The 12715-nt window shown below is 32.4% G+C and overlaps 1 long non-coding RNA gene across 1 annotated transcript; it reads left to right on the top strand.

Annotated features, from left to right (window-relative positions):
• Positions 1-11609: 11609 nt before the first annotated feature.
• LOC142231797 (uncharacterized) lies at positions 11610-12309 on the top strand. The gene is made up of 2 exons (XR_012720924.1): positions 11610-11985; positions 12057-12309. It is a non-coding gene; the product is annotated as an uncharacterized LOC142231797 (long non-coding RNA).
• The last annotated feature ends 406 nt before the right edge of the window (positions 12310-12715 follow it).

Below are 12715 nucleotides of genomic sequence, written 5' to 3'. Positions count from 1 at the left end.
TAGCCGACCGAAAAATGACAAAGTTATAAGAAATTGAGCAACTCACCCACACAAAAATGCATTTTTGTGTGGGTGAGTGGCACATATTTGCATGATTTGACATCGAATTTGTTCGCTCAATTGCTTATAACTTTGTAATTTTTCTGTCGTTTTTCCTCTAATTGGTCTTATTACTTACATTAGAGTATCATCTATACGACTATGAAGAGAAACAATGGTTTGTACTTTTGCGGCTGAAAAGGTTCACTGTAAAACATGACTTTTTTGAAAATTTGTCGTTTTTGCATCGATTATTTTAACCACTTAACTTACGCAGATCCAATTATACACGATTGTTTGTCATCCATCTCAATACCTTTCATTTAAGTATCAACAACGATGTAATCGGGCATTTCTAACTCGAGATATATGTTTAGTGAAAAAAGAGCTTAAAACTGAAAATAACGGGATATCTCAAAAAAAATTTTTTTAATTTTTTTTTCGAATTCAGCAGATCAAAATACATAAGAAAAGTCACATTTCATTTAATATACATGAAAAAAATAAAAATATTTTGTAAACTAATGTAATTAAAGAAAATACCACATAAGGACATTATTTAAGAAGACCATTAAAATAAATGATCCTCCACTTTGGTGAAGGATCTCAACATATGCAACTTGGAATAAAACTGCGGTAAATTCCTCTTTTATCGGACATCAGCTAACTTACTCTATATTCATCACAAATTTCCATTATATCTGCTTGGAATTTAATTGTCGACTTGGCTTGTTTTCGTTTGTTGGCCTCCATTTGTACGAAAATACATGCATATTAAATAAACACAGGAATGTCGAATTGAAAATTCACGTAAATCAGTGAAATTTTATACAAACGAAGTTAATAAAATGACTAACAGGCTTCTGGCTGCTACAGCAGATACCACGTGTTTCTTCATGATTGTCAGTTAGAATCAGCAAGCTGCGTATGCATATTCCAGCTTGCCTGAGAGGCAAATAAATGCGTCATTTGGGCGGTTGAAAATCCATGTTAATTTAAAATATTCAACTTTAGGCATCAACAATACTGCAATGAGTTGCTTTTAATATTTGGTGTCGCATCTGCTGTTTTATAGGTCAAAAGGCTATACACAACGCGGTGGGTCAATACCATGATTAGAAAAGGTAAAGATTTGTACTAAACAAAAAAAGAATTGGAATAAAAAATCATATATCTTAGATGTGGGTATATGGATCAAATATAATAGTTTCCTTTTAAAAGCGCTAGTGCTATAGATAAAGGTATTCTTAATAATATGTAGAATTGCTGCACCCTCAAAAAAATCGCTTCTCTAACATATGTTCCAAACATATTTTGCAGGAAGCACATATATTATTGGATACTTCCGAAACATTAATATGTTTGTTTTATGTGAACATATTATATGTTTGGAAGCATTTTGAGCCCAAAAATATTATATGCTTGGAAGAATTTTCCCCAAAGAAGATTATGCTCATTCCCTCACATAATTTTCACTTCCACGAAATTTTTTAGTTCTTGGCACCTTTTTTTGTAATACAAATAATGTTGAAGAAATTATTCAATTTTATAATTTTTTTTATATTTTACCTTTCGCCTGGACGGAGAATCGAACCGAGGACCATACAGTTTGTAAGCCAACACACTACCACTGGGCGACGTAGCTGTTATAGTCACCAGTAGACAATTATCGTTATAAGTTACATTTATATAGCATAGTTTGCCGCGCCCACGAGCTCATGCAAACATAACAATATTAAACAAAAACATACATTTGTTGGTCACGTGGAGCAGTGTTTAGCATGTCTGCCTTGCATGCAAAGGTTCGTGGGTTCAATCCCTGCTCCGACCGAACACCATTTTTTGTTTGTTTTTTCTATATTAAATTTTTATAATGAAACTTCGAAATGTGGGTTATTAAAGATTTACAGTCAGAAACAGTGCTTGATATAAACGAAATGGACTGAGTTTTTGGATAAAATATTTTTTTTTTTTTTTTTATTGGAAAAATAACAATTTTGTAATAAAAAACTGTTTTTTGTATAAACGTTTGACATTTTGGAAGGAATTCAAAAACTCTAACAAAAGAAGAACGTGGAGTCGAGTATAAACATACATAAATAGATTTAATAATATACACATAAATTTATTTAGGCGTGAACAGTTTTTGACTAGCACTTAACACCATTTTAAATGCATTTAAAACTTGTACTTAATTTCATGTTTACCTTTAAGGCCGGTATTACGTAGGCATTATCGCTATAAAAATGTTTTTTTACTTTTCTTTAATAATTCATTTTAAATAAAATAAATAAAAAGAGTATGTTATAGTGCCCTTTCGTTATTTTTATGAAGATCCCTTTGTAATTTTTGTATATTTTCCACCGTTTGTCTACCCTCCACCATAGGATGGGGTGGTATATCAACTTTGTCGTTCCGTTTATAACACATCGAAATATTGCTCTAAGACCCCATAAAGTATATATATATTCTGGGTCGTGGTGAAATTCTGAGTCGATTTGACCATGTCCGTCCGTCCGTCTGTTGAAATCACGCTAACTTCCGAACGAAACAAGCTATCGATTTCAAACTTGGCACAAGCAGTTGTTATTGATGTAGATCGGATGGTATTGCAAATGGGCAATATCGGTCCACTTTTACGTATAGCCCCCATATAAACGGACCCCCAGATTTGGCTTGCGGAGCCTATAAGAGTAGCATATTTCATCCGATCTGGCTCAAATTTGGAACATGGTGTAAGTGTATGGTCTCTAATAACCATGCAAAAATTGGTCCACATCGGTCCATAATTATATATAGCCCCATATAAACCGATCCCCCGATTTGGCTTGCCGAGCCTCTAAGAGAAGCAAATTTCATCCGATCCGGTTGAAATTTGGTACGTGGTGTTATTATATGGTCTCGAACAACCATGCCAAAATTGGTTCATATCGGTGCATAATTATATATAGCCCCGATATAACCCGATCCCTAGATTTGACCTCCGGAGCCTCTTAGATGAGCAAAATTCATCCGATCCGGTTGAAATTTGGTACGTGGTGTTAGTATATGGTCTCTAACAACCATGCAAAAATTGGTTCATATCGGTCCATAATTATATATAGCCCCCATATAAACCGATCCCCAGATTTGACCTCCCGAGCCTCTTGCAGGAGCAAAATTTATCGAATCCGGTTGAAATTTGGTACGTGGTGTTAGTATATGGTCTCTAACAAACACCCATATAAATCGATCCCCAGATTTGATCTCCGGAGTCTCTTTGAGAAGCAAAATTCATCCGATACGGTTGAAATTTGCAACGTGATGTTAGTATGTGGCCGCTAATCACCATGTCAAATTTGGTCCATATCGGTCTATAGTTATATATAGCCGATCCCCAATCATACAAAAATTGGTCCGTATCGGTTCATAATCATGGTTGCCACTCGAGCCAAAAATGATCTACCAAAATTTTATTTCTATAGAAAATTTCGTCAAAATTTTATTTCTATAGAAAATTTTGTCAAAATTTTATTTCTATAGAAATTTTTGTAAAAATTTAATTTCTATAGAAAAATTTGTCAAAATTTTATTTCTATAGAAATTTTTGTAAAAATTTAATTTCTATAGAAAATTTTGTCAAAATTTTATTTCTATAGAAATTTTTGTAAAAATTTAATTTCTATAGAAAATTTTGTCCAAATTTTACTGCTATAGAAAATTTTGTCAAAATTTTATTTCTATAGAAAATTTTGTCAAAATTTTATTTCTATAGAAATTTTTGTAAAAAATTAATTTCTATAGAAGATTTTGACAAAATTTTATTTCTATAGAAAATTTTGTTAAAATATAGAAAATGTTGTCAAAATTGTATTTTGTCAAAATTTTATTTCTATAGAAACTTTTATCAAAATTTTATTTCTATACAAAATTTTGTCAAACTTAACTATATATACGTATTTAATCGGGCTTTTTTAGTTTAGTATATACTACGTATGGACTACCTTGCAATTTAGAAGAAGGTGTTGGGAAGTTTTAAGATACCTTGCCATCGGCAAGTGTTACCGCAACCCCAGTAATTCGATTGTGGATGACAGTCTTCAGTAGAAGTTTCTACGCAATCCATGGTGGAGGGTACATAAGCTTCGGCCTGGCCGAACTTACGGCCGTATATACTTGTTTTTTTTTTTTTTTAATTTCCCTTGCCTGAATATTTTGACTTACTCTCCGAATGTCTATTCTCTTTACTCCGAATACTCATTCTAATATTCAAATTAAATAATAATAAAAATAATAATGTTGAAGGCTAAGCATATCAAATTTTAGACCTTATCATAAAACAGTTTTCCGAAACAACATACAAGCGGTTTCACAGCAATTGCTCTTTTTTGATTCTCTCGCTGTGTTATGTTGATATTTTCCGTCAACCCTCCCGCTTTCCATCTCTATTTCTTTCCCTATACACTCTCTGTCGCTCTCTAAATGAAATATCACAAAATATATATGTTTACTCGAAATTTTTTAAATTTATATATGTTTATATTCACACCTATTATTTTTATGAAACATAATATATTCTAACATATTAACATATGTGTCCCAAACATTTAGTGTTCGTTTAGGAACATTACATGTTTGAACTTAAATATATTTTGTTTAAAAATTGTGTCCAAAACACATTTTGTTTATATCGGAAAAAATGAAAAACATATTTTTCTAACAGTGTATTTTAGGGACCTGACATTTTTAGACTCACAACGATATTTTTCACAGTGCATAAACACCAACATCTTTAGACTACATTTCGATTAATTCTAACATAGAAGCAGTGTTGCCAGTATTGGGGATTTTTCCCCAAATCGGGGATATTTTTTCGTGGATGGGGACAAAATATTTGGAGTTGGGGATTGGTGGGAAATTTCCACAAATTTGGGGTTTTTTGTGGGGAATTCTGGTCAGTATAACAAATCAGGTTTTGAGTTATGGTTTATATGAAATTCTTTATTTCTACATGCCAGCAAAAAAAGTAATGGAAATGTTCTTTTTGGATCCGGAAGTGGTGCAAAATTGACGCAGAAGCGATGAATTTAACATGGGCTTGTCATAGGACGGAAGTCCTCCATTTCAACAGCCGGTGCACTGAATTTCCATCTCTTCTTTAGGTGTGATCCGAATTCAATGTTTTGGATGTAAATTTAAAAAATCTTTGATATTTTGTCAAATAAATAATTTTTATAATTTTTTATAATTTTTAATGGATTCTAACGCTTATCGGAAACGTTTAACCACAAATATTTTCAAAATTTCACCATTTTTTCAGATTGGATTTACCATTTTTTCGACAAAATTTAAATGATTTGTACGATTTTATGATTTCTTACTCTGTTTTTATCCTATTTGAAACAAAAAAAGTTAAAATTATCCATTAAAAGTATGAAAAAAACCAAGTTAAAAAAAATTGAATTAAAAGAACTTCCTGGGTAGTTAAAATAAAGAACATCATTGGGAGTGCATCTTCTGGAAGTGCTTTTAAAGTTGTGCCTTTGGAGAACTTCTAATTTTTTTTTTTTTGCTGGGATGCTTAAAAAGGGGCTTAAAGAAGTACAGAAAATCTTCAAAATTCTAAGAAATTGTTTACCATTGTGAAACTATTTCGTTAGGACTTGGATCGAAGTGTTTGACCCATCATCTGCATACATCACTGATTTGGAAAATATATATCAAACATAATAATAGAGTTCATATCGGGGCAAAAACGCCTTTTGATCGATCACCCAATTTTATTTCTTAGCTATTCAGAACTATGTTTTGATTCATAACGACACATGTTGACCCAACTCCTATTTTTATTTCTCGAGCATTTAGAAGATAATTTGCATAAGACACAAATTCGATGACTCTTTATACCAATAAATAATTCTGATGAGGGATTGTATCAGATAATATTTTGAGCACCCGTCTCATTTTTTGGATTTTGAAATCTTAATCTTATTGTAACTCGCAAACTGGTGTAACAAAACTTGCATATTCTTACAATTTTTAGACTATGACGAATTTTTTACAGCAGAGCCTATTCCTTTTTCCAAAAAACTTGCCAAAAACTCTATTGGGGATTTCTAAGGGGAATTTTGAATTAAATTGGGGATTTTTGGGGATGAAAGCCTCTTATTTTGGGGACAAGAGCCCGAAAAATACTGGCAATATTGCATAGAAGTACAAATATGACGTCGGCGACTACGACTGTTTATACTTCCAGGCTATCTATGGAAAACAATTCAAAATTTAAATAATATTGGAAATAGTACCAGCTGACCCAAGCTGCTGTTAATACTTTAATTTGGTTCTAAATTTAATTTTATTGAAAATATCTGTGTAAGATCTAATAGTGTACAAAACTCACGCATTTTCCAAACCTATACAAACATACAAATATGATTTTCCAAAAACATTGAGTGAAGTGAATGATGCATGATCTGCTTCCAAAACTTTAGATTCTGTCATTGTCATTTCACAGTGTCGCATCAGGAATCGGGAAGCATGTGCAACTGCAAAATGGCAAGAATGTAATCAACTATCATCTAGATAGTAACAACTCATGTCAGCAATGTAGGTTGAACCAGTATATTAGTATATTAGAGTGTCCACTTTGCCATTGATTTAATAACAAATTCGGACAAACCCTAACCAAGGACAATTATTAATGAATGTTATATAACCTATTACGACCAAATGTTATCCCGGACATTTCTATGAAAAACTTCAATTGTTATATACCGTAAACGATATAATGTCTTTTCATTATTTGATATCTTTTCCTGATATATCCGCTTGATATGTTATAATTCGATATGTAATATTTCCCATAAACATATTCAGGTGTCTCCCACCAATAAATTCTGGACATTTTTTCCAACTCCAACTCTATTTTTATATATACCTCAAGTGCTAGCAATTTCGAAGGATACTTTCAAAAAGTGTATCCTTTGTTAAAAACTCACAATACATTTGTTCGTTTTGGGTGCAAAAAACATTAAAAATGAAATTGTAAAACTCCTTTATAAACTCTAGATTATGTGAACAATGCCCTTACATGTGGAGAAGAGGTGATTGTATAGTTACAAGTTCATGAAGTAAATTTAGACCTTATTGATAATTCAGTGCTTTTGTAATGATCTCGTTGTCATTGTGAACGTATGTGAAGTTGCAACTTTTAATACTGCCAAATGAAAGTAACCTGAATGACTTGGACAAGATATTGCACAATTCTTAGGTATAGAGGTACAAGTATTGGAAAGGGAATAAAGGATTGTTCTTCATTTTGTCTACTGTAAGGCAAAATATCCGAAAAATTTAAAAAACTCTACCACAGATATTTGAAATTATTATAATAAAGAAGTGAGTTAAGTCGAAAGTCAATATACTTTAGGATTTGGTGTGTATTATTAAAATCAGTTTTGGAGTAAGCCTAAATCTCATAGGATGCATGGCACCTTTATTCTATGCCTGTATGTAGGAAAATTTAACCGATTTGGATGACATTTTGAAGGATTTGTTAGTTCCATATAGAAGATGAAATTGTACTAAATTATGACCAAATTTCGGCAAATCGGGAGCTGCATAGATATGAGAGCTCTATCTAAATTTGATCCGATTTTTTCAATAGCGTTCGTCCCTGAGCAAAACAAAACATATTTACCAAATTTCATCAAAATAATTTAATAATTGCGATCGGAATCTTGTGAACAACAAACACATAAACGGACGTACGGACAACAAGAACTAGATCGAATCAGAAGGTAATTAATAAATAAAACAAGTATATACAGCAGTAAGTTCGGCCGGGCCGAATCTTAAATATCCACCACCAAATATTAGGGTTTCCTTTGAAATTTCAGGAGTGCTTGAGGACTTGAGGACACTTCCCGAAGATAAATTTAAAGATTTCACGTATGAGGACTATATCAGATTCTGGATTTATAAGAACCATTTTTGTTTGAGTTTTAGAGGAATCATTAACATCTCTTGTAAGTGTGCAAGAAAATTATAAAATAACGTCTTGATTTGAAATCTTAAATCTGTAGAAGTAAAATCTGGAAATTTTACATTGAGTTTCAAGCAATTTTCAGGATCAGTGCGCCTTCTACACCCTCAAGAATTGAAGTTGGTCTATATGGTGGCATTACCAAATGGACCGATAAAAACTTAATCCGATACACGTTTTTGTGAGCCTAAAATACCAGAATATTTACAATTTCAGGCAAATCAGATAAAACCTACGGTTTCTAGAAACCCAAGGAGTTAAATCGGGAGATCGTTCTTATGGGGGCTATACTAAAATATGGACCGATACTCACCGTTTTCGGCACACCTCTGTATGACCCGAAAATACCTCTAGATTTCAAATTTCAGGTAAATTGATTAAAAAGTGCGGTTTCTATAAGCCCAAGACCCCAAATCGGGATGTCGTTTTATATGGGGACCATACCAAAACATGGACCGATACTCACAATTTTTAGCACACGTATTTGTGGTCCTACAGTACCTCTAGATTTCCAATTTCAGGTAAATTGAATAAAAACTGCGGTTTCTATAAGCCCAAAGTGTAAAATCGGGAGATCGGCCTATATGGGGGCTATACCAAAACATGGACCGATACTCACCTTTTTTGGCACACCTCTTTATGGTCATAAAATACGTCTAGATTTCAAATTTCAGGCAAATTGGATAAAAAGTACGATTTCTATAAGTCCAAGACCCCAAATCGGGAGGTCGGTTTATATGGGGACTATATTAAAACCTGGACCGATATAGCCCATCTTCGAACTTGATCTGCCTGCAGACAAAAGACGAGTTTGTGCAAAATTTCAGCACGATTGCTTCATTATTACAGACTGTAGAGTGATTACAACAGACAGACAGACGGACAGACGGACATCGTTATATCGTCTTAGAATTTTTCCCTGATCAAGAATATATATATATATATATATACTTTATATAGTCGGAAACCGATATTTCGATGTGTTACAAACGGAATGACAAACTTATTATACCCCCGTCACCATTGTATGGTGGTGGGTATAATTAAAACTAATACAATTAAAATTAGGATATATCTTAGATCCCATTTATCGCATTTTCATTCTCTTTTCGCGACATATTAATGAAGCTATTCGCGTACAAACAAATGTCAGTTTGAAAATTTAAATTGTGAGTTAGTCCATACGTGGTATATATTAGACAAAAAGTTATGTCTACAAATAATTACGAATCGACATGGACTTTTGCACGGTACGTAGAGAGCCAGAATTGAAATATGGGGGCTATATAGAATTATGAACTTGATATGGACCAATTTTTGTGTGATTGGGGATCGATTTATCTAAGGTCTATATATAACTATAGACCGATATGGACCTAGTTAGGCATAGTTGTTAACGGCCATATACTAGCACAAGGTACCAAATTTCAACTCGGATGAAATTTGCTCCTCCAAGAGGCTCCAAAATCAAATCTCGGGATCGGTTTATATGGGGTCTATATATGATTATGGACTGATATGAACCACTTTTGGCATGTTTGTTAAATATCATACACTACCACTACGTACCAAATTTCTACCGAATCGGATGAATTTTGCTCTTCCAAGGGGCCTGGAGGTCAAATCTGGGGATCTGTTTATATGGGGCCTATATATAATTATGGACTGATATGAACCAATCCCTGCATGGTTGGTGGATACCATATCAGCGTTGCCAGAATTGTTTCACAAAAAACCGCTAGATTTGTCCAAAAAACTAGCCAAAAAAAGCTAAAAATTTTTAAAAAATAGCTAGAAAAAAAGCTAAAATTTTTTGTATCAAAAGTCACATTTTTGATTGAAATTTAACAAACTTAAAGGCTTTATTTCACTTAAAATGCATATTATTTTAATTGTATTCATTTTAATTCAATTTCTGTGAGACTGTAAGAAAATTTAAGTCATATTAGCTCTGTTTGCGTACTCGATACATTTTGATTACTATCACAAATTTTTACTGGAAGTCCTTCGTTTATATTTCCTAGTAAAAAACATTTTTCCCAGTAAACTTGCAATTGCCAGCTGGTTAATCATCAACAAGTCCAATGTGCGATATATTGCATAATGTCACATAGAACTGCATTAGAAAATATCAATATATTTCGTTTTAACTGAATTAATGATAAATTCGTGAACGAGAACACTTCTCCTAATTTTACCCAAGAGAATAAAACCCATTCTAACTGTCTTGCAAGTTTATATTGAATAACTTTTATTCGAAAATTTCCCATACAAACATATTGTTGTCCAATTTTCGTAAATGTAAATCCATTCCATTAATATATAGCAGATTTGTTTTGATCCTATCACTACGAATTTTATCATTGCATTTTTTGATGTTAAAAAAATAATACCACATTCAAAACTTTATTTCCTTAATTATTTCTATATTCGGTTCCAAAGATTTTGTACACTAATGATTTTGGTATTGATTCCGAGTCAAATTTGAATTTAAATATTCGTTTTTTTCAGCTTTTTCTTCATGAGCTATCACAGTGCTTTAAAAACGTGCTAACGACAACTTAAATTTCCAAATTCAGACTCGACTTTAAGTAGAAATTATTCTATGTATACGTTTTTAAAATAAAATGTTGAAAAACCTCTTCTATTTTTGAACGCTATTTTGGTTTGTGGTCAAGATACAAAAACTCCACAAATTTAAAGACTATTTCATTAATTTTAAGAATTTTTTAGAATTGACCCTAGCCTTCTTTCATGAAAAGATACCCATTTTTAAGTTGAATCACTTAACTATAAGGACAAAAAATTTATCGGCTATTGGACAAGGAAAACAGTTTATATAAGAGAAATTCACAAATGCTATTATAACCAAAATTCGCGTTCGTATTTTAAGGAAATGAAATCTTTGGCCTCACAACAATATTTTTTCAATGTACAAAGCAATTCACATCTACTATTTTAATTTAGTTATATCATAATAAACGAGTCAAATGCTAATATTCCTAATAATTTACTGACAGTTTATATAAGGAATTGAAATATGTGGAAACCCTTATTCTGACAGCAAGGCTTAGATAAAAACGAAGTTTTATCCATATTTCAATAGGAACATGTCGAAAATAAAAAAAGCCAAAAATAGCTAAAAGGGGCATGAAAAAAAGCCAGAAAAAAAGCTAAAAGCTAAATGCATTTTTTTCCCGCTAAACGTCTTCAAAAAAAGCCAAATCTAGCGGGAAAAAAGCTAAATTGGCAACGCTGTACCATATACACACAGAGAAGATATTGGTTGAAAATCGATTGTTGTAATGAAAATTCTGCATTTAGAATGAAATCACAGTTGTGTCAATCTATTTACTTTATTTACAACCATTATTTGATTCCTTCTACCTTTTGGCGCTTATTATTATAGATTGTTGTTTGAAATACAAGTCAAATGGTTGTCTGAACTAATTGCCTCTCTCTTGAAAAATTTTGATCGAATTCGATACGTACAACCTACCTTCATAACCGTCATTTAGTATTCAGCCCTTACAATTGATAGTCACAGCCGAATTCCGTTGGAAATATTTTTAAATGTCAATATTGTTATTATAAATTATTCAATGTGGAAGGAAAACGTGTTTTATTTATAATTTAATATAAAAACCACTGAAAACTGAATATTTTTCAGTCGTTTCTAAGTTTATTTAAATCCTCGGTGGACTGTCTGTCGTATATTTTCACGAACTACTCGCGAAATCGTCAGGATAATCAATTTTTTGGGATCAAATGGAGATCGAGTTATATAAAGTGTTAGATGTGGAACAATTTTCTTGTGTTAAAGGGCAAAAGTATAAATCATGCAACGACTTTATAAAGGGCCTCTAATGGAAAAATCCATCTCCACGTCTTTATTTTATTTATGAAACCCTACAAGATGTGACCATGTAGAGTAGATTCTTATTAAATTTTTAAAACTCCACACTAATTTTATAACTTAATTTGTTGTGTTTTTAAGGCAAGCTATGTTGGCCCATTTTTATTCTATGTGCTCAGTTTGGACTCCATTTATAAGTACTAATGTACTAAGAGTCCCAGAGATTTAACTCCCATTGCCTGTCAATTCAACAATCCAAGCTGGCGGCGGGTACGTTTAAAGGGGACAATTTTTGTTAAATTGTTATCAATGTATTGTATTTAGGTATAGTGTGATTTTATGTATCTTTCCATCTTTTAAAAATGTAAAATACAATATTTTGAGGAAAAATGTATTTTCAATGCGGTTAAGGTGCTAATAAAGTTGGGTATTACAACCAAATAAGAAGGGAGTAACGATCAATTGCATCGTCTAGTACAACCAACTCCATATATGGTATTGGTTAGATTTCCCATAATTCGATTGAGTCGACCGAATTTATCGGGTATCACAACTGCCAGCAGATAGTTGCTGCAACTGCCAAAAGGAGGTTGGCAATAAATTCGGTCACCACAACCAATATGTATTCTCTGTTTACTAACATCACGTACCAAATTTCAACCGTATCGGTTGAAATTTGCTCTTCCAAGGGGCTCCGGAGGTCAAATCAGGGCTCGGTTTATATGGAGCCTATATATAATTATTGACCAATTTTTGCATGGGTGTTTGAGGCCATATATTAATACCACGTACCAAATTTC

The sequence above is a fragment of the Haematobia irritans genome, chromosome 3, assembly GCF_050003625.1.
Source record: "Haematobia irritans isolate KBUSLIRL chromosome 3, ASM5000362v1, whole genome shotgun sequence".
Lineage (NCBI taxonomy): Eukaryota > Metazoa > Arthropoda > Insecta > Diptera > Muscidae > Haematobia > Haematobia irritans.
The sequence above is the reverse complement of the archived record's forward strand: the minus strand, read 5'-3'. Positions and strand labels throughout refer to the sequence as shown.